This window comes from Gossypium hirsutum, chromosome A04 (assembly GCF_007990345.1).
Source record: "Gossypium hirsutum isolate 1008001.06 chromosome A04, Gossypium_hirsutum_v2.1, whole genome shotgun sequence".
Taxonomy (NCBI): Eukaryota; Viridiplantae; Streptophyta; class Magnoliopsida; order Malvales; family Malvaceae; genus Gossypium; species Gossypium hirsutum.
In genome coordinates this window covers 76,982,504-77,005,321 of record NC_053427.1, presented here as the reverse complement: position 1 = coordinate 77,005,321, position 22,818 = coordinate 76,982,504, and the positions used below count along the sequence as shown (strand labels likewise).

Below are 22,818 nucleotides of genomic sequence, written 5' to 3'. Positions count from 1 at the left end.
TGAGTATTCGATCCTCACAGCAGACTCTAGACATAGAGCAGCATTTGTATAGAATGAAGACAAAACAGTGCAGTGTACTGTGATAAGGCCTATAGACACATGCCAAGTAGCTTGAGACCTTGCTCTCAAAAGAAGCAGGTCATTTTAGGTCTATTCTAAGCAGTAGATTAAGTACAATTATGTTAAGATATTACTGAAAGTAAGAGCAGATTCTTAGTAGTCCCAACCTTTCAAATCAACATCGTAGACCTTCAATTCGTTGCCGCAGCATCTTTGCCATAGCATTCTTAGTTGGTGCAATAAAGATACAGTACTACTATCATATGATATGTCAACTATACCTGACAAAACTTACACTATAATTTACAAAGGCTCAATGTGAAGTTTCATTGTTTTTTCATTAAGTTCTCTTAAGCATGAAATTAATTTACTAGTGTCAGAATATTTATTGTATTTTCTCGTTATTTAATGAAACCAATGTCAATAAATTACAATAAAATGAAAACTCAAATCAAACAATCCATAATAATTTACTTACCTTGAGACTCACATTTCATTGATTAAGCTTATTGAAGCTTCCTTTGCCAAAACTAAATACCATAAGGGAAGTTAATAATAAGATTACTGTCATAACAATTAACAATAAACTAACCCTTTTACTAATTTTCATTGTTAACTAAATACTCAGTAATGACCATGGCATAGATTATCATTTTTTTTGATAAATAGGAGAAGACATCATATTGCCTTATATCAATTTATTCTTACATAAGGAGAACCAAATTTATCTTCTAAAAGTAATTTCCTAACATGAAATGTAGGAACATCAAGAATACGTAAATTAACATCAGTGGATGAAATGTTCTGGCTAGTCCATCAGCAACCAAATTTCCTTCACTTTTCACAAAATGGAATTTAACATACTCAAATTATCAAGATACTTTTTTTATTCTTCTGATGAGAGTCATCGATGACATACTTCCCAAGCAATCATTAATCATTTCCACTATCAACATACAATCATTTTCAATAATCATCGCCTTATTGTGTCTTTCTAATCCAGAATATTTGAAGACCATATAGAATAGCCCACAAGTCTGAATTCATTGTCGAGCCTCTACCAACAAACTTTTAGAAACCTCCCATCCAATTTTCAGAAGAATCACGTAATACAAGACCATTAATCGGTGGTGATGGGGCTTGTGCTCCACTCACCTTATTTTGATTTAATTTCCTTTATGGTCCTTGATGGAATTTTTCCCCTAGTCCCCGACTAACTCCTAAAAATAAATTTAAATAATTTCTAATTGTTTCTAATCCATTGATGATGAAATTCTTGGAGAAATTCAATGGCCTTGAACGGTTGTGAATCACATTCCACTATCTTTAAAATCCTTCTCTCTCTCTCTTCTACAATCACTTAAATTAATGATAAATGGGAGGATTTCACCTAGCATTATTTTAATGGAGACTAACAGCTTGCCTGTTTTCTTTCAACTAAAATCTTAGCCCTTTGGAAAAAATAATCTCCTTTCCTTCAATAAATTCTTTATACCTTTCCACCCTAAGCTATTCACAAATAAGTCATGACCTTGATTTAACATTCCGTATCTAAACTCAATTCTAATATTATTATTTTGGTTATTGCGTTTAAATAGTAAATAAAATACAATTATTACGTTCTAAAAAAATTTAATTAGTTTGAGCCTTTGATACCAATTATACAATAGACAACATTAATAGAATATATAAATATTAAAAATTAAATTCGTAGTTATTCAAAATTAAAAATAATACATTGTAGACATTGAATTTCGTCTGGGTGTAAAATAATATTTTACAATTAATTGGATTTAATCCAATTTTAATTATCAAATTTAAAAACCCATTAAATTTCCTATTTAATTTTGGACTAATTGGACTTGCTTCGTATGTCTTTTGGCTAATTAATTTTGAGTGATTGCCCATTTATTGGTTTTTTTTCTCAATCGGGTTTATTGGCCTATTATTTTTTTATATTATTAAGTATTTATATATTGAATAATATTTGTTATATTGTTAATGTAATTTTTAGACTTCACAAATAAGGTTAGATGTTGACAAGTGTTTTACCGTGTATAGTAAAATATTAAAAAAACACAAGATAATTTTTTAAGGTTAATTTTCAATTAAAATAATAAAAAATGAAGGGGAAATGGAATGGAATAAGAATATATTAATTAAATTAATAATAAAAAAGAAAATCAAGTAATATTTTTTGAACATTCCAAAGAAGTAATTCGTTGAGCAACTGATAGATGGTCCGAAGAGTTTTATGGTAACTTTTCTTTGTATTTCGTTCCGAGAAAAGGGTATACCCTGCCGATTTTGAATTTAACTTCTTTCATCCATCATATGATATGAGTCAATAAAGTATTTCGTAAATGAAATTCAAATAAAATAAGGGGTAAGTGTCTAATATGTGACTACACTAAGGCAAGATCTTATTAAATAAATAAAAAAGACTCTTTTTTTCTTTTTGAACAGTAAAGATGGAGGGAAATAAAAACAAGCAAATATAGAAAACAAAGGGGGCTCCTTGTTCCTCATTGTCCATTTATAACTCTGGTAAGAATTGGTTCATCAAAATAGAAAATTTAGGAAGAAAATTTTTTAATTTCCTATCATTTGGATCCTTTTTACTTTCGAAGTATGAACATAGGGATTATTGAAATGTTAGTTTGATATTGATTGAAATGATGTTATTCATAGAATACATTACTCTACTAGAATCCAAGAATTTTGAAATGAAGACTAATAAAATAGTGAAAAAAAAAGCTTTGCAAAACGATCTAGAAAACAATTGATATAGTTTGATTCCTCAACCCAATTAGGAGTAACCCTAGAGCCCACTTCTTTCCATACTATGACTGAAAGGGAAAATGTAAAGACTACCATTAAAGTAGCCCAAGCAAGACTTATTATATCCATGTGTATTATGTCCCTTATCTCTATGAATATGAAACAAATATGAAGGAATTTAATTTTCCATTATTGTTCACTAATAATAGTGGAATTACTGGCGCTGAGCTAAAAAGAAAAAGGAATTGTGATGCACCACTGTTGATGAATCACTTGAATAAGTCCGCTTATAATATGCTCTTATATGGTTTTGAGTAAAATCAATAACCATTAAGCACAAGCAAAATGAGCAATAACACTTTTGGAAGTATCAAAAGAATGTTACTCACATGTATTAATAATAAGACTTATTCTTTCTTTTGGTGTCCCTTATTAAGTAAAAGCCCATTATCTATCCAATCTAATATTAATTGGATGCCTGAACACTTAGAGACTTTCATCCGTCTATATACAAAGTATCTTCCAACCCTTTTACAACCATTCATTAGTTAATCAGACACTCCTGTTATCCAATCTAATTCAAGACTCCTCTAGTAGCCACTCCATTAGTAAGGGGGGGCTCCCATATCAAGATTTATTAATTTCCTTCCACAACTTTAGTTTTTCCTTGAATCCTAGACATTAGGATTTCGAGTTTTTTATTGATCAGGCGACACTCGGATTTGAACTGGGGAATAAGGGATTTGCAACCCCCCGCCTTACCACTCGACTATGTCACCAAAAGGTTACAAACAAAAAAAATTAAGAGTATCTCCATTTTATTTTCCATTTTTAGATTGGATTCATCCTTCAATTGGTTATAGTATCTTAATACACGCAATATCTAAAAAAATTCCCTTCCTTTTCTATTGAAAAAGAAAATGTGGATTTTCAGTTACATAAGTCAAAATTCAGGACAAATAAATTGGAACCATTAACTATTGACTGCAAATTTATGGACGATTCTTCTTAACTTGTCTTTTTCTAATGGTATAAGAAAATAAAATTGGATACATAATTAATCAGTATTGAATTTTTCAATAAAAAAACTTTCTGAATTCCAAGTGTATTATAATAATATAACAACAATTGTGAGTCTATGTGCCCAGAACATAAGTTGTTACACAATTATAGTTATCTAATAATGTATTTTATCTATCTAGATATGATGTCCATAGGGAATTAGCAAGAAATTATCGTGTTTCAATTTTTCATTGATTAGATTAAAATAAAAGAAAAAATAGAATTTTTGATGGAGCACGCCATGTCTTGTCTCCATTAGAGCGTTATAATGGAATAAAAGAAAGACATACAAATAGAAATACTATATCTACACATGTTTAATAAATATAAGCCCTCTTTTTGTATGCACTTCAATCATATTCTAAATATTCTACTAAAAAATAAAAAAACTAAAAAGTGGGTAAAAAATCTATCTTCTCTACGAACCTTTTTTTGAACAATGGAGTCCATGAAAAAAAAAGCACTAGAAAAATCAACTCTCTCCCTATATATATTATGATTATTTAGTCTTTATCTCAACGACCAGATCAAGTTAGGAATTCCTTTCATTTTTCTAGTATTCGGATTGGAATATGTAATATCATAATAATGGTAGAAATTGAAAATTTTTTTACATTCTATACAAAACTCCATATGGCTAAATGGCATTTATTTATTCTTTTCTGTATTTGTTTGTTATAAATATAAATTAAAATTTGAGTATAATTTTTCTTCTTCTATTCATACGCATTTCATATTTCATACATTCCACATATATTATATGGTATATGGAGTTAGATAAAAGTTCATGTGATTCAGTAAACATAATAGAAATTGAATTCTATCATTATTAGATCGATTTGTATGATTCAATGAAGAATGAGAATTTTTTGGAAATGGGAAATTCAAAATGCTCGGGGATGAAAATGGGGAAATGTCTACAATACTTGGGTTGGATTAGATACAATTTGAAATTTTATGGGTTCATAGATCGGGGCTTAACAAAAGAACTTTATAAGTTTCCAAAAATAAAAGATACAAAGCAAGAAATTGAATTTCAATTATTTGTGGAAACAGATCAATTGGTGGAACCGTTAATAAAAGAAAGGGATGTTGTATATGAATCACTCACATATTCTTTTGAATTATATGTATCCGCAGGATTAATTTGAAAAACCAGTAAGGATATGCAAGAACAAACAATTCTTATTGGAAACATTCCTTTAATGAATCCCTCGGAACTACTATAGTAAATGAAATATACAGAATTGTGATCAGTCAAATATTGGATCATAACGGAATGTTCGGAGTAAGTTCCTTCGCTTGGACAAGGCATTTAGTCCATGTCACTATTCCTAGATCCTAGAGGGAATATGTTCAATGGAATAATTTTTTAGATGTATTACCGCATCCCCAAGGGTTAGGCCCATTTTTTTCATGTCAATGGAATCTTTATGCTCAAAACCCTGATTCAAGTAGTCATTTATTTGGTACCTCCCAAGGATCAGGAACTGCCATTTTAACCTTTATCGGGAATTCCATCCACAAATACAAAGTTTATGTCTGACTGATATTACACATCATCATTTATCTATTGCAATCATTTTCCTAATAGTAGGTCACATGTATAGAACTAACTTCGGAATTGGTCACAGTATAAAAGATCTTAGAAGCACATATTCCTTCGGGAGGACGATTGCAGCGAGGGCATAAGGGTTTTTATGACACAATTAATAATTCAATTCATTTTCAATTAGGCCTTGCTCTAGCTTCTTTAGGGGTTATTACGTCTTTCGTAGCTCAACGCATGTACTCTTTACCTGCTTATGCGTTCATGGCACAAGACTTTACTACTCAAGTTGCGTTATATACCCATCACCAATAAATCGCAGAATTCATCATGACAGAAGCTTTTGCCCACGGAGCTATATTTCTTATTAGCTATTACAATGCGAAACAGAATGAGGATAATGTATTGGCAAGAATGATAGACCATAAAGAAGCTATAATATCCCATTTAAGTTGGGCCAGCCTTTTTCTGAGGTTCCATACTTTGGGACTTTATGTCCATAATGTTGTCATGCTTGCTTTTGGGAATTTGGAGAAACTAATCTTGATCGAACTCATATTTTCCCAATGGATCCAATTTGCTCATGGTAAAACTTCATACGGGTTCGATGTGCTTTTATCTTCAATGAATGGTCCAACATTCAATGCGAGTCGAAGCATATGGTTGCCTGGCTGGTTAAATGATGTTAATGAAAATAGTAATTTCTCTATTCTTAATAATAGTGAAATAAAAAAAATGTGTAACCGACTCTTGAGTCCACTTATTTTTTGTGGACTTTAACATAGATATCAAAATTTCTTTTTTAAAAGGATCTTAAAATCTCTTTATAAAAGATTTTTTTTTTAAAGTGACCGATCATACTTAGTCAAAAAAGATTGGTAATAACTTTAAATAAAATATCGTATTTTACTAACTTAAAAATTTCACAAATATATCAATAATTCGTAAAGTTAATTTGAGTTTCAACCGAAAAAGAATAACGACAAACATCAGCAAAATATTTTTTTTCTTAAAACTACATAAATAGCAAATATACCAACCATACGATAGACAGCATTGTATCATTTCCAAACAAACAATAGAAAGTTTTATTTAATTATTAAACTTTACTAACATAATTAAAGTGTTCTCAATTTCTAGTTAATAATATTAAAAAGAAGTCATTTCATCTCTTTTGGCGCTCATCTTCAACTGTTGTCACTGGGTAGCTCTTTGACAGTCCCATCAAATTACTAAAACAAATTTTGCTAGGAACTTTCGTATCATCCACAGAAACATCAAAAAGAATAATCCAAATCATCATCTCATTGCTTTTAACACCAGTCAACTTCTTCAATTGACGATCTCCAATAAACGCTGTAATTTCAACACCATAGGAGGTGAGCCCAAGTTCCTTGAACAAATACTTGAAGGTCTTCTCTTGTTTCAGCCAAATAAACCCTGTGGTCTTTTATTGAGATGGTTCAAAGGCGTCAACCCTTTAGGCAAATGGAACTGGTGGAGGAGCTCTTGCGTCTTTTGCTTGCAAACACTAGCTCTGGTAAATCTCAGCCTGTTCTCGATGACTTGCTATTAGCTTTAATTTCATCTTCTTTTCGTTCCTTTTTCAATGCAAATTGCAACTATTAATCTAAGAGTTGTTATATATAAGCTGTTTGGCCTTTTGAAGGAGAATTGAAAACAATAACTTTGTATTTTATTTTCTTTATTTTAAGAGTGTTATGTTTCATTTTGTTTTCATATTTTAAATTTTGTTGTAAATATTTGCATATTTTCTATGATTTCCTCTTCTTTCTTTATATAGTGTTATAATCAAGAAATGAAATGCATGTTATGGTACTGAAATATAAACTATTTATTTATATGCACTTATTGATTACTTTTGAATGAAAATCCTTGCTAAGAAATACTGCCCCTATGCGTGAAAGTATGTAATGCCTAATTTGGTTTGTTTTAAAATTGTTCTTGTTATAATAAATATTGATAATTACGGTAGAATGATTGGAAGGCAATAAGAAAAGAGGAAAAAAAATTAAGAACACACCGATTTTACGTGGAAATCCTCTCGGTAAAAAGTTACGGTCAAAGAAGAAGAAATTCACTAATATTGAAAAATGAATGATATAAAAAGAGTTTCGATTACATCTAATAAGGGTTGAAAAACTCTATTCTAATCAAAGTCAAATAAAAGAAAAATAGTTCTATACAGAGTTATTTCACCTAGAGATGTGCATGGGCCGGGCCGGGCCCAGACAAAATTTTAGGCCCGTGTTCGACCCGGCCCGAAATATGGGCCTAAAAATTTGTCCAAGCCTGGCTCGAAATAAAATTGTTAATCCCGAACCCGGCCCGGCAAGGCCCATATTAAATTTTTTTAGCTTATTTCATTAAATAATTTTTTTAAAAAATATAATAAATCAAATACATTTAAAACAAATATTAAAACAAGAAATAAATAAAAAATGATACTAAAATAATTCTTAAAACAATACACAAATTAAAAATATAGTAAAAAGTGATTATATTAAAATTGAAAATAAAATATAAATATAATTAAAAATTAAAAAATATATATTTAGTATCTAATTCGGGCCCGGGCAAAAAAAGTTTTACTAGAGCCCGACCGTTTTCTAAACGGGCCTCATTTTTTTACCCAAACCCATATTTCGGGCTTATATTTTTACTCGAACCCTCCTATTTTTCGGGCAGGCCTTCGGGCCAGACCGGGTAGCCCTAATTTCACCCCACAAATCTCCTTATTTTATCATTGTATTTATTCGTTCAACAAGTAACAAAATTCAAATCAAGTAATCTCTAACAATAATATCATCAAATGTTCTAGAATTGCAAATGTAGGCTCAACTTTTATATTTTTTTTTATGCAAGAATTTTAAAAATGATGATAATGTATTTTATATTTTAAGGAAAAGAGTCATTTTATCATCATTGGGATTTTTTTTTTCATATTATCACATGAGTAGCGGTGTAATCAAAACCCTTCTGATAAAACAGAATAGAATTTTTAATTTGTATTGAAAAAACTCAATTTAACTTTATTTTGAAGCATACCTGCACATGAAAGTAAACCACATGTAGTTTGTTTAATTTTATTTTCTTATGTGTTTATTTTGAAATCAAATGTTTAATACACGTCTGAAATCCATTATATTTATGCAAAATTTTTAAAAATATAAAAAAATTAAATTATAAATGAATTAATTAATCATGATTATATATTATATATTTTTAAAAGTCATCTTATCATCAATGAGAGTAAGAGATTGAATTTTTTTTTATAGTGTCATGTGAGTAATGGTATAATCAAAACATTTATAAATGAATAAAATATAACTTTTAATTTGTATTGAAAATTTTCAATTTAAATTCCAACTTAAAATCTCATATTTAAACTTGAAATTAAAAATTCGAATGAAACTCATTTTTATTAGATAAATCATCATTATTTAGTCAACTTGTGTGTCTTAATTTTGATTTCAAACTATTAAAGGCTAAATTCGCTTGAGCTCAAAAATAAAAATAAACACTTCTTTAAAAGATTTAAATTTTTTTCAGATAAAAGCCAATTATATATTTAATAGTTGTAAAGAATAAAATATAATTGACCAAATAATTTTAAACCAAATATGTTATATATATATATATGTGCTATACAAACATTTTTAAAAACTAAAATGTTGTTTCCACTTTATAAAAATTTCATAAATAAAATAAAACTGAAAATGAATTTTTAAAAAAATCAAAATAATGGTGAATCACATTCCACTATCTTTAAAATTCTTCTCTTTTATCTATAATCACTTCAATTAATGATTAATGGGTGAGGATTAAAAGACTAACGGCTTGCATGTGTTCTTTCAACTGAAAATCTTAGCTATGGGAAATTTCTATGTTATGCCCTTCAAAAAAACTCTCCTTTCAAGTCCTCCTTTATTCAGTAACAATCACTACACCAAAACAAGTTTTTAGCGGCGTTTTTTTAGGCCTTTAGCGGCGCTTTTTAACGCCACTAAAGATATTTGCGGCGCTTCTTAAAGCGCCGGAAAAAATGCCGCTAATGAAAACGTCGCAAATATTTGCAGCGTTTACAAACAAAAACGCCGTTAAAGACCATGTTCTTTAGCGGCGCTTAGAAAAAAACGCCGCTAAAGATCATGTTCTTTAGCGGCGCTTAGAAAAAAACGCCGCTAAAGATCATGTTCTTTAGCGGCGCTTAAAAAAAAACGCCGCTAAAGAACATGTTCTTTAGCGGTGTTTGTAAAAAAATGCCACTAAAGACCATGTTCTTTAGCGGCGCTTAGAAAAAAACGCCGCTAAAGAACATGTTCTTTAGCGGCGCTTAAGGGAAAACGCCGCTAAAGATCATGTTCTTTAGCGGCGTTTTTTTTCTAATCGCCGCTAAAGAACATGTTCTTTAGTGGCATTTTTACAAACGCCGCAAAAGAACATGTTCTTTAGTGGCGCTTTTATACAAAAACGCCACTATTTTTGGGATTTTTTTTATTAAATTTTTCATTTTTTCTGCCCTCCTGTAGCAAAATTTCAAAAGCAACATTTCAAAAGCAACCAATAGCAATAAATTTATATAATATTTTAACATAAGGGAATAAAATAATATTAATATCAATAAATAAAAGTGAATTCATATTGTTTTTGCAAAAAATGTTAAATGTTAAATGTTAAAATGATAAAAATATTTATGTCATACACTATGAAGGTGGAAGTTGCGACTTAAACATCTTCATCATAATCTGAAGCTGCTGCTGAAGTTCGTCGTACTTTTTGCTCTGCTCTGCTTCTCTTGCTGCAGCCTCCGCTTCCCTCGCTGCAGTCGCTGCTTCCCTCGCTTCCGCCTCTGCTTTAAGTTGTAGCTGGAGTTCTTCATATTTCCTTTGAACCTCAATTGTAGTCGCTTGCATCTGAGCCATTTGGTCTTTTAACCTCTGAACTTCAGCTTGAGCCTGACTCCCCGAAGCCATGTATTGGTGGGAGTTGGATCCAAAATATTGGGTTGGGCTAACAAAAGATCCTTGAAATCGAACCCGACCATACCTTTCAGGACCCAAAACTTCAGTAATAATCCGATTATCAATATCTTCAAGATGAACCGAACTATCACTAGAAGCAATTGCTTCGTACTCCGCCTTTTTATCATTTAGTTTTTCCTAATAAATATATCACATAGTTAGGAACACAATATTATATATTGAAAAACATATGCAACATAACAATAGTCGCATTAACTGCAATGAATTAAACCATTAGAAAATAAACACTATAAATAACTAAAATAAGTCAAATCGTATTAAGTAAACGTACCATTATTTCAGCAGCTTCAGGAGTCATGGGAGATCCATCTTTCTTCCTATGTGTAATTTCAAAAAGTTGAAGGCGTCCAACTTTTTGACCGGACGACCGTTCCTACAATATAGTAGTATAAATATTATTTAATAGAAAGTTATACATATTCGACAATATTAAAAAATTTAAAAATACCTCCGCCTCAGCTACACATGCGAAACTTCTCGACCCGGCTGTGTGGGTGAATTTTTGTTTCTGCCTGCTGCTTATTCCAACTTGTTCACGATCCTACGTTATGAAATTTTTAGTACGTAAATAGAAAATACTATAAACCAAAATAATTACAATAGTTTAGAAGGACGTCAGACCTCGCCTTTACTCGAATGCCAAAATCTAACCGCATCTTCCCATTGGTACTCAACATACCCGGCGGGACATTTTGCAATTTCTCATCGAGGGTTGTTTTTGTCTTATAATAATTTTTCTTCAAAGTACTTTTGTTGTCTCTCCATCTTTTCCCAATGCCTTCTTTACATAAGCATCCGAGACCTCTAAAGCAAACCTCGCCTGCAAAAAACAAAAAACACAAGTTAATAAAGTAAATATAAATGAAACTATTTCCCAAGCATTATAGATGACATTAACATTTTGTTACCTTAATATTATCGAGGGCTTGGTTTTTGTTGCTATCGGGCATTTGATGCCATGACTCGTAGTTTATAGGTAACATATTCGGATTTCGTGCTAAAATGCCCATGTATCCAGCTAAAAGTCGAGCTTCTGATCCAACAGGCTGACCAAAACTGTTTCGTCCAACTTTGACACGCTCGACTGAATCTAACTCGTACAACTCTCTAAGTAGCGTACGTCCTCGACCTCTGCGCGTCCCACCATTTTCAGCTACAAATGGTATATTATAATATAAGAATTTGAAAAATAAATCAACTATAACAGAAACACGCATGTAAATTAAATGAAAAATTACTTTGAACTTCTGTAGGATCCTCAGCTGTAATCGGAACATTTGAAGATCCAACTGCTGTCTGTTGTTCAGTACTATTAGTTTCTGTCGAGTTTGGATTATTTTGAACAATGCTTCCCCTTAGAATTTTTCTTCTAGGCATTTTATCTACAATACACATAAAATAGTTAATAACTTAATAGCTAATTACAACAATAACATCACATATAAAACAGTTGAAACATATAATAAGACGAAGATTTAAATTATGATATTATATATAATTAAACAATCGTAAAATCTTACTACATCATTATTCGTAAATATCTTCATCGGTATCCTGACGAACCCATCCAAATTGTGCACTAGTACTAGGGATATTATCGTTTAAGTTTAGTTCTGGAAAGGGTAAAGTTACTGATCTATCTTCGATGTTATCTCTACTTCCACTGCCCATATCAAACAAGTCTCTAGGGATGTTACGGAGTACAACGTACCAACCCTCATCAGTTGGATCTTTTGAGTAAAAAACTTGTTTGACTTGAGATGAGAATACATACGGCTCATCTATCAGTTGTTGTCCTGTATGAATCAATCGGTCAAAGTTCACCATTGTAAAACCAAATTGATCTTGCTTAATTCCACGAGCTGTATTAACATCGGCCCAATCACCACGAAATAAGATAACTTTCCATTTGCCGTAGTAATCCAACTCAATTATGTCAGTAAGTTGTCCGAAATATTCCACATTTCCCTCGACAGGATTATTGTCCCTAGCACTAGCATAACTCGTAATTGCAGAATTGACAACAATTCCACAATTTTGCGTTCTCCTCAACCTCTCGCGATATTTTGTATGAAATCTGAATCCGTTGATGAGGAACGCACTATATCTTTTAACCACTCGATTTGGACCTTGGGAGAGCCATTTAACATCGTCGTTTACGTTCTTCCCGCTCCAAACCTATTGAATGGAAAGTAAACTGAGTAATTCATTTGTTATGAGAAAACATTATTATTTGTAAGCGGAAGCTCGAACTGCATACCGTTTGGCTTAACCATTCATAAAATGATTCTGTAAACAACTTATTGATATCTCGATGTTGTGTTCTTCGGGAGCGCAAACGAGATCTCAATATTTGTTTGTACTCACTGTGTTAAAAAAATGTGATCTTTGTTAGAAGATAAACAATTATTAGTTTGATAAATATTTATCAAATTTGTAGAACTTACTTCCGTAAAGGTTCCAATAAATCGTGGTGAAACAGAACATATCGATGTGCTTGTACCCACGATAAATGATCTAATTCTGTAATTTCAACTTTTCCGATTGGTTCTCCAAAACTTTGGAACAAATAAGTATCGGCTAAGTTATGGTCCGTGAGTCCAGCATTCCTATTTGGTCTGTTTAACCTTATTTCAACATCTTCCAAATATCTTGAGCAGAAGGTCATACATTCTTCTGCCAAGTAGCCTTCAGCAATCGATCCTTCTGGATATCGCTTGTTGCGGCAGTAAGACTTTAATTTGGATAGAAACCTAAACATAATATACAACATTTCTTAATTATTGAAACTAAAGGCATAAAGGTGAATGAAGGAAAACTTTAAAACTTTTAATTAACACCTTTCTATGGGATACATCCATCGATAGAAAACGGGTCCGCCAAGAATTACTTCGTGCGGGAGATGGATTATCAAGTGAACCATAATGGTGAAGAAGGAAGGTGGGAAGATTTTCTCCATGTTGCATAAAATTAAAGCGGTTCGATCCTGTACCTTCTGAAGTTCTTGAACGTCCAAAACTTTGCCACAAATGGCTTTCATTATGTTGGATAGTTCAATTATACAAGACGTCACCTTCTTGGACATACAACATCGTAGAGCCACTGGCAGTAAATCTTGCATCAAGATGTGATAGTCATGTGATTTTAGCGAATATAATCTTCTATCTTTAACACTAACACATCGAGATATATTTGATGCATACGCATCTGGAACCTTTATATCCTTCAACACCGTGCAGAACAATTCTTTTTCCGTCTTTGACATTGAAAAAATAGAAGGCGGCAACTGATATTTCCCATTCGGAAGTGGATTGGGATGAAGATCAGGTCGGATTCCCATTTGGACTAAATCAAGTCGACTCTGAAGATTGTCTTTTGATTTTCCGTCGACATTCAAAACTGTACCCACAATGTTCTCACAGACATTTTTCTCAATGTGCATAACATCAAGATTGTGTCGTAGAAGGTGATGCTCCCAATAAGGTAACTGAAAAAAAATACTTCTTTTTTTCCACAACTCCGCCTCATTAGGATCGTCCTCTTCATCGGAGTCATCATCAGCTTCATCATTGGATCTTCTATTTCTTTGCGTGTTTGGCGGTTGGTTCATCTTCCCATAAATAAAATTCATATCTTCCAACATGAACAAGATTTCAGAGCCACTGGTCTGCGAAGGAGCTTCTCTGAACTCTTCAGTACCGTCAAATACAGAACTCTGAAATCTAAATCTATGATTTTCCGGTAACCACCGACGATGCCCCATGTAAGAGAACTTCTTCCCATTGTATAACCATTGCGAACATGTTTGTGCAGCACAACAAGGACACGCATAACGACCCTTGGTACTCCAACCAGATAAATTGGCATAAGCGGGAAAGTCATTAATGGTCCACATTAAAGCTGCACGTAAATTAAAGTTCTCCTTTCTCAGCACATCGTATGTCTCAACACCAACCCACAATTGTTTTAACTCTTCAATAAGTGGCTGCAAATAAATGTCGATATCATTCCCGGGCCCTTTCTCTCCAGGGATAATCATAGATAAGATTAGGGAAGATTGCTTCATGCAAATCCATGGAGGCAGATTGTAAGGAACAAGCACTACTGGCCAAGTACTGTAGGCAGTGCTCATGATCTTGAAAGGATTAAATCCATCAGATGCTAGCCCAAGCCTCACACTCCTAGGATCACTTGCGAAGCTTGTAAATTTATTGTCAAATGATTTCCAAGCTAAAGAATCTGCCGGATGCCTTAGTAATCCATCAACGGTTCGTCCATCATGGTGCCATGTCATTGACTCCGCTGTCTTCGACGATAAAAAAGCCTTTGAAGCCTTGGTATCAACGGAAAATACCGTAAAATCTTGGCTGGCTTCTTCCGTGACTGTGCATCATTTTCATCGTCGTTCCCATCTTCTGTGTTTCTACTTGTCCAACGAGAGTGGCCGCATACATGACAGCACTGTTGGTTTCTCCGATCGCCCCAATACAACATGCAGTCATTTGGGCAACTATGGATTTTGTTATACCCAAGGCCTAAATCTTTTATCATCTTCTTCATATCTTTGCAGGACCGAGGGATTTTTGCAAACGGGAACATTTCTCTCAAAAACTCTAACAGCATTGTCAACGAGTTTCCCGTCCACCCTCCCAAACACTTTAATTGAAAAAGACGAACACAGAAGGACATCTTTGAAAATTTTGATCCCTCATACAGTTCTTCGTTCATGTCATTAAGTAGCGCGTAGAACTTCGCCGCTTCTCCATTCGGCTCTTCATGACGTACACTACTTCCCGGTTCGGTAAAAGTATTTCCACCAATATTACAATCATCAGAGGCCATAAAGTCCGCTGGGAATGATTCGACACCATGATTGTGCATATTAAATGCATCCCGCAACATACCTTCCATGTCATCCCCTCTACCAGACTGATGGTAAGCAGTATCAGGATAAGTTACATCCATACTTGAAGAGGAAGTACTAGGCGGGCATTCTCCATGAAATAACCATTGTTTATAACCCCGAACAAACCCATCAACAATTAGATGCTCGTATACAACTTCACGATAATGCCAGTTTATGTTGACACACTTCTTACACGGGCAAAGAATCATGTTCTCTTGGCTTGCATATTGAAATGCAAAATTTAGAAAAGTCTGTACTCCATTTCGATAACCGTCGCTTACCCTTAACAAATTCATCCAAGACCGGTCCATTTCTTAGATCTTGAAGTCTGATTTTCACCAGAAATTGCAATGGTAAGTTATGTAAGTTATGTAAGTTAAATGTATTATGTAAGTTAAATGTAAGTTGTAAGTTATTATGTATTATGTAAGTTGTAAGTTAAATGTATTGTGTAAGTTGTAAGTTAAATGTATTGTGTAAGTTGCAAGTTATTATGTATTGTGTAAGTTGCAAGTTATTATGTATTATGTAAGTTGTAAGTTATTATGTATTGTGTAAGTTGTAAGTTAAATGTATTATGTCAGTCAAATGTATTATGTAAGTTGTAAGTTATTATGTATTATGTAAGTTGTAAGTTATTATGTATTATGTAAGTAATGTAAGTTTTATGTATTATGTAAGTTGTAAGTTATTATGTATTATTTAATAAAATAATATATAATTTAATAACATTACTAATATAATTATTAATAATATTTAATAAAATAACATTTTATTTTAATAGTCAATTTTAATATTCCACATATTTTTTTTATAATTATTAATAATATTTAATAAAATAACATTTTATTTTAATAGTCAATTTTAATATTCCACATATTTTTTTATATTTTATTTTATCTTTTATGATAACATGATAACAAAATTTAATTATAAGGTATACTCTTTAATAAATGGTTTATTTATAGCAATCTTTTGGTTACGTAAGATATGTATGATGTAAGTATAGCACTTTTATGCATCTTATTTATAATTATTGTGTAAGTTGCAAGTTATTATGTATTATGTAAGTTGTAAGTTATTATGTATTGTGTAAGTTGTAAGTTAAATGTATTATGTCAGTCAAATGTATTATGTAAGTTGTAAGTTATTATGTATTATGTAAGTTGTAAGTTATTATGTATTATGTAAGTAATGTAAGTTAAATGTATTATGTAAGTTGTAAGTTATTATGTATTATTTAATAAAATAATATATAATTTAATAACATTACTAATATAATTATTAATAATATTTAATAAAATAACATTTTATTTTAATAGTCAATTTTAATATTCCACATATTTTTTTATAATTATTAATAATATTTAATAAAATAACATTTTATTTTAATAGTCAATTTTAATATTCCACATATTTTTTTATAATTATTAATAATATTTAATAAAATAACATTTTATTTTAATAGTCAATTTTAATATTCCACATATTTTTTTATATTTTATTTTATCTTTTATGATAACATGATAACAAAATTTAATTATAAGGTATACTCTTTAATAAATGGTTTATTTATAGCAATCTTTTGGTTACGTAAGATATGTATGATGTAAGTATAGCACTTTTATGCATCTTATTTATAATTATTTAAGTAATAAATTTAAGTAACATATTTAAGTAATAAATTTAAGTAACATATTTAAGTAATAAATTTAAACAAATTTTAGTAAGTAATGTATTTTAGTAAGTAATGTATTTTAGTAATAAATTTAAACAAATTTTAGTAAGTAATGTATTTAAGTAATTAATAAATTTAAACAAATTTTAGTAAGTAATGTATTTTAGTAAGTAATGTATTTTAGTAATAAATTTAAACAAATTTTAGTAAGTAATGTATTTTAGAAATAAATTTAAACAAATTTATGTAAGTAATGTATTTTAGTAAGTAATGTATTTTAGTAATAAATTTAAACAAATTTTAGTAAGTAATTTATTTTAGTAAGTAATGTATTTTAGTAATAAATTTAACATTCAATCGCATAAATGAGAACTAACGTCGATAATTTATTAATTGACAAGATCCTTGAAAATCGATAATTTGTTCACTTTAAAACGAATCCACTATTTGCCCATAATTTATTCACTTACTCAAATATATAAACTGATTTAAGAATTTTAATCATTTGCGTAATTATTTTTGTTTGGGTAAAAAATACGTACAAGAATTACAATCATAGTTTATACCTTGCAGTTATGGAAAAATTTGGCAAAGTAACATGCAAATTGAGCCAGCAACATATAAATAAAAAATGATAAATAAACCAATACCCACAGCGTAAAAAATTTTTTTTTAATTAAAACTCCCTTTTAAAACTCAAAAATAATAATTAAAGTAACAAAATCCAAAATTTAAACATTTGGAGGTGTTTTTTTAAGAAAACCGAGGTGGGAAACATAGGAATAAATACCTCAATTTCCTGGACTTCGAAGCAAACTACTGCAAAAAATAAAAATAAAAAGGAAAACATAAGTAAGTTAGTTCCAAATAAACAGGAAAGAATTAGTATAAAACTTAAATATAACAAAATCCAAAATCCATCATGTACAACGCTATTAAACTTTAAGTTATTTTATGAGTTTTCTTCCAAAAAAAAATCTAAACAAAATAATCACAATATAATCCAAAATAATCAGGTTGTTTAATGTATTAAAGGCAAACTAGATTCCCCAATTTGGTAAGAAAGGCATATATTCTCGATAACACAATAACCAAGACTACATATATACTGACATATAAAACAGTTTTGCTTATTGTCCTAGTTGCCACATATGTTTAAAAGGAACCCAGATTAAACTCTAGAATCCACAGCCATAAAGATGATAATACATTAGTTACCCATTAGTTACCCACTAGTTACCCATAGTTTGAGATATTCAAATTTAGTTACCCATTAGTTACCCAAATACTACCATTAGTTACCCTTTTATGCTTCTCCAAAAATCGCTGTAATGGAGAAACAGCAGGCTAAGATGAATACTTTTGAAGAATGCCAAATCTTCCTTATTAAAGGAGATGGAAAGAAAGTGACCCACAACTTGCCAAGCTTAGCTTAAACTTTGCTTATTGAAGAACACCCACAATCCATCATGTACAACGCTAATAAACTTTAAGTTATTTTATGAGTTTTCTTCCAAAAAAAAATCTAAACAAAATAATCACAATAAATAATTATATATTGATCAAATGGCTGTTAAAACAATTTGCATTCGATACTACTCGCATACATTTGATGAGAAACTGTGAGATACCAACTTCTACAACAAATAAAATATGAAAGTATTATGTGCATAACTAAATAAACAAAGTCCACTTGCTTAAAACCATTTCGGGATTTGCATAATACATGACAGGCTGACCAAAATGCAACGGGTATATAACTACCACGAACAGCAAGATGATTAACTAAAGATGATTAACTAAAAACCTTTTATTTGCAACATAAAATTTGCCTTTACAAAATTTACCTCCACGCCAAAGAATATCCAAATTTGGCAGCAATGAAACGAGCTCCAACCCAGCAAGCTAAGAAAGCAACGCAGACAAAAACCAGATCCAGATTTCAGAACCAAAGCAAACTACATTTATATCACATCACCCCATCTTTAAAAAGAAATAAGTCACAGCAAACAGCAAATTATTTGGCAATTGGGTGATGAGAAATCATTACTGGGTTAAAACAGGTCAAATTCACACCAAAGAAATAAAACACGTCAAATTCACACCAAAATCTAACCATCATATTCTTCACCTGAAATCATTAGTGGGTTAAAACCATTCTAATTAAATCTGGAAAAGAAAACGGAGGCAATTGGGTGATGAGAAATAATTAATTTGGCATTTTGTAGCCTTTTATAAACCAAAAATACAAATTGAGTTTTGGCAGAAAGAACTGTAAATCAAAGTCTAAAACTTGTTAATCACTCTATTATTCTCCTTCACTCTTATACTTATTTGTCTAGCTATTGAGAATGCATGTCTCATTCATGTATTCGACAATGTTTTCAATACAACATGGACAGATTCAATTCAAGCCATCGACACCATTGCCTTACCTTTGCCTTGCCTTGTTCTTGTTCTTGTTCTTGCCTTGTTCCAGTTCAAACAAATTCCACTTTTTTCTTCTGTAAAAGAGAAAGAAGGGATGGCGAAGACATGAGTAAAAATTAGGAACATTCAAACACATTTCCAAGACGACAGACGGCTTACCTATTCCCCATCATCTAATGATTCCCCAGAAATTATGTTGTTTAATCGAAACCCTAAAACCCCAAATAACTTAGACTGACCTAAAACCCAAAAAATTTAATCGAAACAGAACTGGATGTGCTTACCTATTCAATCGACAAATCTCGCAGCTGTGCCCACCGTCTTTCAAGATCGACTCCGACCACCTTTCTTCCCTTTCTATTTTTTGTGATAAGTTTTTACACACTTCTCTCTGTAATTTCGACACTTAGAAAATTTTGTTAAGGGTTGCTGTAACTGGAGGACGGAGGCAGAGATGTAAGTGAATTTGTCCGCTGACGAAACGGCGTCGTTTAAGTTAAGTTATAAGTTTTGCGGCGCTTCCCTATAAAACGCCACAATAGAATCTGATTCCCTAATTCACAGAACGACGCCGTATATTGTAATAATTGTGGCGTTTTTGACTAAAACGCCGGTAAAGGATACCTTTTGCGGCATTTTTATATAGAAACGCCGCTAAAACTCTCATTTTCTTTTTGTCTTACTTTTAAATAATTAATTACCAATTTATTTAACAAATAAATAATTACTAACTTATTTATTTGTTTATTTATTTATACCAATTTTAGTTTGGTCCTATATTTACAAATTAAATATTTAATAACTATATATATATATCCATATATATTCATATATATCCATATATAAGTAAAAATATATACAATGGACGTTAATTTGGGTTAAATGTTTTGCCAGTTATAACTATTATTAATTATTAGTTATATTAACAAGTCTCAAATTATAAATTAACCTTGTAATCTTCATATTAACCATTCAATTTATATATGTAGCTACGTACATGCATAAAGTGATCATCTTATACCTATTATACTCAAAACTTATCTTAATATTAAATTTATTCTGGATATATATTTTACAAAATATATAAGAACATATATATTTACCTCCAAAATTAATCAATCTAATATTAACCTATTAAGAAACCCTAAACCCCGGCCAAACCCCTAAAACATCTATAACCCTCAGTAAACCCTAAACCCTAATAATTAACCCTATACCCCTAAATTCACATAACCCCTAAAGCATAACCTAGCCCCTAAACCCTAAACTATAAATAACAAACCTTAAATTCATATATACCGGCCCGTACTCCTTAGAATACCATGCATCGACCAAAAAATTCCCTAAATATTCTTTAATAATAAAAAAATATAGTGAAAATCTATTAAAATATAATAACTTATATTTATATAGTTAAAAATATTGTATAAAGTTGAAATAAGGAAGCAATATTATCTTTATGACAAATTTTCGTATGAAGCTTCGAATGTCCTCTTAACAAATGGATGAAATTTGTTATAATAAACTTGGTACAACAAATTTTGTCTCTTTGTATAAAAAACAATTTTTTATTATAAAATTTGGTATAGAAAATGTATTTTTTTCGATAATAAGTTCGTAAAGGATGAGGACACGGGTTAAATGGCCTTTAAAGAAACGGCGCCGCTTAAATTAATTTTAGGTCACATTTGCGGCGTTTGGCGTAAAAACGCCGCTATTGCTTGCCTTTTGCGGCGCTACCGGAAAAAACGCCACTAACTTTTCAATTACAGAAAGAAACGGTGACGTTTTCACAAAATTGTAGACATATTTGCGGCGTTTTACCTTAAAACGCCACTAAATTTTCAATTACAGAAAGAAACGGTGACGTTTTCACAAATTTGTAGACATATTTACGGCGTTTTCCCTTAAAACGCCACTAATAGAGTACACATTCAACTGAAACGACGCCGTTCTGACACAGTTTCAAGAATATTAGCGGCGCTTCCCTATAAAACGCCACAAGAGAAACTGATCCCTAACACGTAACGACGTCGTATTGATCCATATAAAACACGAACTTTAGCGGCGCTTAGAAAAAATGCCGCTAAAGAACAGAGAATTAGTGGCGCTCAGATAAAAACGCCACTAATGATACGAGCATTAGCGGCGCTTAGACAAAAACGCCGCTAAAGAACAGAGAATTAGTGGCGCTCAGATAAAAACGCCACTAATGATACGAGCATTAGCGGCGCTTAGACAAAAACGCCGCTAAAGGTTTAAAAAATCGCAAAAACGACGTCGTTGGTTTTAGCCTTTTTGTGGCGCTTTACATAAAACGCCGCTAATACCTATTATTGGCGGCACTTGTTGGAAATCGCCGCTGATGGTCTACCTTTAGCGGCGCTTTGACTAAATCGCCGCTAATGCTCGATTTTTTGCGGCGCTTTTATTTCAAACGCCGCTAAAAGTGCCGCTAAAGGCTTATTCTGGTGTAGTGAATTAAATCCCTATCATTCTTTATACCTTTCCACCTTAAGCTCTTTACAAGTAAGTCCTTACCTTGGTTTAACATTTTATATCTAAAATCAATTTCATTATTAATATTTTCATTAACTCATTTAATTAATAATAAATTACAATTACAATTATCACGATATTTGTTCTCAAAATTTAACTAATTTGACCCTTGATACCAACCATATGATAGAAAATATTGATAGAATATATAAATATTGAGAATTAAATAATAAATTTATTATTATTTAAATTTAAAAAAAGACATATCCTATATATTGAATTTTTTATTCTAAATTAATATTTTACAATTAATTCAATTTAATCTAATTTTAATCGTGATATTAAAAACCCATTAATTTACCTATTTATTTTTGGACTATTTCGACTTGCATCATGTCTTTTTATTTTTGGACTAATTAATTTTAGTGATTTCCATTCTCAATTGGGTTTATTGGCCCTTTATTTTTTTATCATAAAAAATTATTATTATTCTTTTATATTTTTAATTATTTATATATATGACTAAATAAGGCATAAAAGTCAATTTTTTTAATTAGGTTTTTAGGCAATTTTTTGAATTAGGGTAATAGACCATTTTTAGGAGAGAGAAAGGGAAAGCGCACCTAGCTTGATGCGTTTTTCACTTTCTCTCTCCCAATGTTAGGGTTTTTAATTTTTTTAGGGTTAGGGTTTTTAGATTTATGGATTAGGGTTAGGGTTTTTTGAAAGAGTTTAAGGTTTTCGACTAAAACTGCGAAAGTTCATAGGTAGATTTGAGGGGTCGGGG

The 22,818-nt window shown here is 31.1% G+C and overlaps 1 long non-coding RNA gene across 1 annotated transcript; it reads right to left on the bottom strand.

Annotated features, from left to right (window-relative positions):
* Positions 1-18,789: 18,789 nt before the first annotated feature.
* LOC107950832 (uncharacterized) lies at positions 18,790-19,888 on the bottom strand. Its single transcript, XR_005925694.1, has 3 exons — positions 19,817-19,888; positions 19,538-19,606; positions 18,790-19,007 (listed from the first exon to the last, which is right to left on the bottom strand). It is a non-coding gene; the product is annotated as an uncharacterized lncRNA (long non-coding RNA).
* Positions 19,889-22,818: the final 2,930 nt, after the last annotated feature.